This window comes from Falco cherrug, chromosome 5 (genome assembly GCF_023634085.1).
Source record: "Falco cherrug isolate bFalChe1 chromosome 5, bFalChe1.pri, whole genome shotgun sequence".
Taxonomy (NCBI): Eukaryota; Metazoa; Chordata; class Aves; order Falconiformes; family Falconidae; genus Falco; species Falco cherrug.
Window position 1 is genome coordinate 9946269 of NC_073701.1, and position 6750 is coordinate 9953018.

Here is a 6750-nt window from a genome sequence, read left to right on the forward strand (position 1 = left end):
ATTCTGTAATGAGGAAAGATAGTAGCCGTAACAGAAAAACTCAATTTTCAAGCTAGCGCTTTTTGGTGATGCTCGATGAGATATAAATAACAACTCAATGTTTTTGGTGCTACAGTAGTAATATATTGCTCTCACTAGTAATCCTTTTGGACTTGGAAATTCACTGCATGATGAAGCCACTGATGGGTGATTCCTCAGCAAGTCAGCAGTAGAGGTAGGACCCTGCTGCCATGGTGTGTCATGAGAAGGCAGCTGTGGCTGCAGCACAGCATAAAAAGGGATCTCTTCTTGACGTGAAAACTAATAACTAGCCAAACTTTCAGAAATGCAGAAAATCACCTCAGCTTCTGCAAAATGACGAGAGTACCACAACATCATGCGCTGAAGACAGGTAGTGAACAACATAATGGGCAGGAGTTTTAATGGAGCTGCATAAAAAACTGCAAAGGAATGGGACCTTAATTTGGAGCTAATACAAAACCGAAGGACCAAGGTACATGCTATGGTGTAGAAAGGCCCTAGGGGCCTCTGCAGAAAAGTTAGGGCTTTTGCCCTAACTCCTTGGTTCTGTGCTCAAGCAAGCTTGGCTTTGCTGCGTGTGCAACAGGAATCCACCTTGAGAGGAAGAATTAGGAGAGGAATAAAGATTTTTTTTTCTTTGGTGTCTATTGAAATGGGGTAAAATAGCCAGTTCGGAGAGAAAAACTATTTAAGGCACTATTAATTGTCAATCTCTTTAAGGGGAAACTAAATCTGAGAAGAGACAGAATCATTTAATCTGTCAGAGGGGGATTTGTTTAGTTCCGATAAAATCATGTCTGATTGAACCATGATAATTATTAAGATAATATCCTCCCCATCTGCTTTCATTCACATTTTCTTGCCTGACTTCTCTAAATGTAAATTTACTGCCTCATTCTCCTCCCTCTTTGTGAAACTAACCCTTCTGAAGCTTTAACCATATGTATTCAAGTGGGGTATCGCACTCCACTTGCATTGAGAGCAATCCAGTCAGGACCAGCGGGAACCTTTAACCAAATGATCATTTAAAATTTATCTGTCCTGTGTTGAAAGCAAGAGCAGCTTATTAGGGACAGGAAAATTTGGCAGAAAAATAATTATTTTCATGAAGTTAGATGATTTACTACTGGTTTCACCTGTTTGCCATTACGTCTGTCCCCGTAACAGCACAATTTTTCCATTCCCACACCAGACACAAGTAACTCACTTTGTTCTCTGGTTTGATTTGATATTCGTGAGCTTTATTAATCTTATTTAAGCAACAATGTACCTGTTTTCCTGCACACATCTTCCAGCACAGTGTGGGTTTTGGGTTTGGTTTTTTTTTTTTTTCTGCTACATAACCTATAAATGCATGTTATTTGAAATATTCAGCAGACTGGGAGCCTTTTTCCCTTCTGCTGAGAGATCCAGGAGAGGTGAGGACACTCACCAGTTTGACAGTTAATTGCCAGCACTGAGGACTAGAAGGCAGAGCTGCTCAGTCAGCCACCTAGTGAACTACGCAAGCCTGAAGACTCCCAGCCAGTAGAGGGTCCATCAATCACACAGGGTCGATCAGGGCCGTGTCCTGCCCCTCACGCCTGGGAAGCGTGGCACTGGGGCTTTGCACGGAGCTTCAAGCTTGGAACCATGTACTGACAGTGCTTCAGCCTTCAGCTTAACTCCCTGAAGCAAATGGGATTTCAGCAACTGGTTTGTAACTCCCCAATACTGGTAAATTCTGTCTACTCAGCTATGGTAGCTATCAGTCATGTTTGTAATCTCAGATTAGATTTCAAGCTAGTCTTTTCTGATTTTTGGGAGACTCGCTGGTACTTCCAAGCATGGTTTTCCATCTGTTCCCTGTGAATTTACTTGCAGTCCCTAGTACTCCCAAACTCTCCTCCCAGACAAGGCAAATTGGTACCTTACAGCGTGTCTGTTTGCCTGCAGAATTCCCCAGAAATGTGCCATCTGCTGCTAAGTGCCCCAAGCAACAATGACAACGGCAGCAGCTTTGAAGCAAAACCACGATTACTTGAGCCCTACTGTGGTAGAAACACACGGCTCTGATTTCAGTATCATGACAGCCGTTTGCTTTTAATACCACGTGTACTTCTGTTACAGTGGTTCAAAGGAGATTTGCAAATGTAGGTCAGTTTTTTGTGGATTATTTAACAGAAATTCTCACTGTAGTTGTTATTTATGCAAGCGTTAGTATTCAAATCTAGGAACAGCATGGTGTAATAAATAGCACACATCACAAAAACACTACTTTTTTGAGAAAAAGGAGTTTGATAAAGGGGAAATACCTGTCTTAGACAACTTTGGAAAGGTATTAGTCAATTCGCCATATTTCAGGGAAAAGAGATGCAGCATGCATAGAACATAGAAGGCTCTACACTGACAGCCACATCCAAAAACCACTGAGACAAATATATACAAACCTATGACGCAAGAAAACTGCGTGGTAGCTTCCACATCACAGGGTTGCCCAAGTCTGCTTCTGCATCTCCTTTAGCCTTCGAATTTCTGTGTGTCTGCTGTCTTTTTTGTGGGATGTGTGCACGTGCCATTGCCTGGATGAAGTGAGCCTGGCTCATTCTTCACCCCCACTGGAAATGGTCCTTAATGTGTTCAGCTCAGTCTGCATCAAGTGCCATATTTCTGGGACTGCTATGCTTCTGGCATGCGAGTCAGTTGATATAAGTAATAGCATACTGTGCTGCAATCCGCTGTATAATTACACACTTAATTAGATTCACAGTTTGTTACCTATGTCACACTGTGACAGGGCTTGTGGCTCTTGAGGAGGGAAAAAAATTCTTCTAGTTATAACTTAGAAAATCAACATGAGGGTTGATTTTCTCCCTGAAGGTGTAAGTTACTTTTAGAAAAACCTGTAGAACAGATTAAAGCTCAAGTAATCACTGTTTATTAAATATCTGTGGTTAACACCCCCCAATTAAAAGCATGCCTTTGGGCTTTCAAGGAAAAAGCCTTGAGAACAAGGTGATGGTGGCACACACATACTGCTGTGCTATAAGCAAAGAGGAAATTTCATTGTGTGAGTTCCAGGGTAGAGCTGCCTGTTTTTTATTTATTTATACATCAGTGTGCTGGAATACATAGAAATGCATATCTGTGCTAAGCTTTCTCAGGCTTTTTATGCTTTAATTGTGGTACTTCATTACTCAATAATGGTCTACTTTCACTTGAGGGTCCTCTCTGTTTTTATGCTTTAATTAAATCTGGGATAACACCATTTTTTTTTTAGAAACCATTAAGAATATTGAGGGAGGAAAAAAAATAGAAAATAATATGCAGCAAGAGTGAAAACAAGAAATACTGCCAGACAGAAGTAGTGGACAAACTAGAGAAGATTGGCTGTCCTTTCTGCCATACCTAGGCTGCTTCTAATTAGTTATAGCTGCCTTAGACACAATTGGTAGTGGGCAGAAAACGGTTATTCTTCACTTAGAAACTTTAGGTATTTTTTCAACTTGAGAGGAGAACTGGAAGGTAAAAATGACAAAAAGAATTGTTACAAGCTTGGCATTTAAAGATTTTCTGCAAAAGAGTTTTGAAAAAGATTGTGTCATTCATTCAAAATAGTTCACTCTAAATTTAACATAAATCAAAATTAAACTATTAAAACAAGTTCAAAATAAAACTGAAACATTTTGTGCTAATATATCAAGTCAGGCATTTTCAATTTGCTGGAATTTTCTTCTGTTTTTATTCCAAAAACCAAGACAAAAATGGCTGACTGCAAGAAGTCTACTTATTTCAGTATAAATTCAGATCAGCAGGTGTTTTTTTTTTAAAAAAGAACAACAAACAACAACAAAAAACCCCAAGAAAACCAACACCTTTGACAAAGATTTTCCAACCAGCCCAAGTGCAAAATACGGTATTACCTTGCGGAATATAATTGAAGTTTGCTTAAGTGTGGTACAATAAATGGCAGACTATAATTTCAATGACGCCTCTATTTCCTAGGTATTTATTATCATTCATCCCTCCTGAACTCATGCTAGAATTCCACTTCTGCTGCCTTGGGTAAGATTCATCCAACAAACAATATTATCTTCTGTGATAAGTTACTAGTTGGTTCAATACTCTCTATGATTGCATTTTATCTTGCTATACAGACAAAAGTATATAATGTTTGAGTTTTTAACAAAAATGTTTCCTAAGGAGGTTTTAAAACCATTATTCACATCAAATTCCATAGTAGCACTGAGCTAATTGCTAAATATTTTAGCTACTGGCTTCAGCAACCAATGTCTACAAAAATACCTTTAAGATTAATTTTATCAAGTGGACTGGTTATCTATCTCTTAATCCTTTCATCCTTTACCCCATTCTTTTTTCCACATAATTATTCCTAGACCTCTTAGATGCTTTAAAAAGGAAAAGCAGTTGTTCTGTGAGAAACGTAATCAGCTCTTTCTAGTTGCTGAAGATGACATGAGGTTTAATTTTCTGTGTTTATTATATAAAAATGGGAAAATTTATATATAAATGGGAAAAATATATACACAAATTTAGCTATATAAAAATGGGAAAATAGGGCTTAGAGGGATGTGATGATATTTATTTAGTTTGAAAACTTTGACAATTTTTATTAGACTAGGATGAGATGGCATGAAATTCCAGTGACATACAAAGCATGTGTTTTTATAGCTACTCAAGTAACAAGGTAGTGAAGGTTCTGACATGCTTATTCACTCTAACCAGGATGACATTACACTATTAACATTTTTTGACATCATCTCATCTTTTGTGAAAGAAAATTCTTTTGACTTGCTAGAGCAATACAGTAAGCGTAAGCATAAATGATAATTGTGATGTAAGTACAAAGTTATACAGAATGAACAGAATTATTAAAAGAATATAACGCAAGCTGGAGATACTCGACATGTAGTCTACACAGTTTGTTGAGGGGTAGGACAATTAAATGTCATGTTAATAAAGGGGGTATTCAAATTGAAAGTTGATTCCACAAGCTGACAATTTGATCAATCGTTGCTTGTTTCTTCCAAGTTAGGATTTTGTGCGTTAAAGAACATATTTATATGGGGTTTTATGCATTTTGACATTGACTTCTAATGTTATTTATAGTTATGACTCTGGGTCAGGACAACGTAAGCACACTGCCTATTAGTAACCACCGTGTTTAGAGGTATAAACTTAAGGAAAGAAACAGAAACTGTCCTTTTCTCTTTTTAATGTTTACAGATTATGGAATCTGTTTTCTTACTGAGTATCCTGACAAAGCCCTTTTCTTCTTGAATATTTTCAGGAAGGATGCATGAACTTAATTATTCTGGAAACCTTTAAACTTGTATCAGACTACGCTGGGGCTGTCTATGGATCCAGAAGCAATTGAAAAGAGTGATGGGGCATGTAGATGCCTGCACGAACCTGCATGTGGACTATGTATCTGTAAGTCTTCTTTCCTGAAGAATTTACTCCGAAACATTTGCTGCGTCTTTGATGCATTTTCTTTCTTTTTTTGCACAATATTTATTTGATTTCTGATGCAAATTTGTGTCCAGCACTTCCACTTTTAGACAGCTTTTTTTCAAACTTACATTTATATTTCAGCCATGTGGATTTAACCGAACAAAAAGTTAAAATTTTTCTGAACAGACTTTTCAGTTCAGTCTGCCCACAGACGGGGGCAGACACTCTGTCAATGCGTGTTGGACCAGCTCTCTTGATCGTATTAGGAATCCTGCGATAGCTGCTGTTCTTCCCAGCTCTGTGGCTAATACCAGACCTTGCAATAGAATTACAAACTTTTGTTCAAGTAAAGAAGTGAGGTGAAATGCTGGAAAGGATTATGCTACTGTGAACTAAACATTCAGAAACCAGAAGGAAAATGAGTTCAGATACGTATAACCTTCAGAGAGTCTTGACTTGCCAAAGCTAGACTCAAGGCTTGCCTCTCTTTGGGGCCTGAATTTTTGAAACTCAGGGCTTAACCTTCAGCTGCTCAACATTTTGCCCCCTGCCAGTAGTTCTGTTACTGTAGGCACTGGATAGGCACTGGGATACTGTAACAAATCCCCTTTCCATGGTCTGCCTTTGGTGGGTCTTCTTTCTTCTGGCGTGACTCATGAGACTCCAACATGCAAGTCGAGACCTCTGATGGGGTGAGGGGCTGGTTTTTTGGTGGATGGGAAGAAAGCTTGAGCCAGGGCTTTGACCAATGCAGGGAACTCAAGCTATAGCTGGCAGTGGTGTAATGCCACAACCCTTCACCTCCTGCCAGTATGCCAACCACGGCTAGTTTGCAGGTCACAAAAGCTGCTGATTGTGCCTGTCTGGCGTGGGAAAGAGGCAGTGACACCTCTTCACTGTGTATGAAGTATGAGTGTAGCTCTGTGTAGCTCTGTAGAGGAAGAAGTGGGAGGTATTTCCATGACTTTACACACCTTTGGTTTGTAATACTTGCTAGACATTTGTTGGACCTTTGGGCAGCTGCTGTCATGATTCATACAATTAATTATTCCTGATGTAGTTAAACCGTTCAGTTCAGACAGCTGAAGAAATAGGACTATTTAATGAGATCTTTTAAAATTATTCCAGGAAAACCAAGGTAAAACTTTACACTGTAGTTGCTAGTTAAAATGTAGCTCTTAATCACTGGATTCCAGGGCATGGTTCACCTTGCCAAGAGGTTAAGTACAGTGTTTAATATTCCCTGTTCTATTTCAGTGCCACTAGTTTTAATGA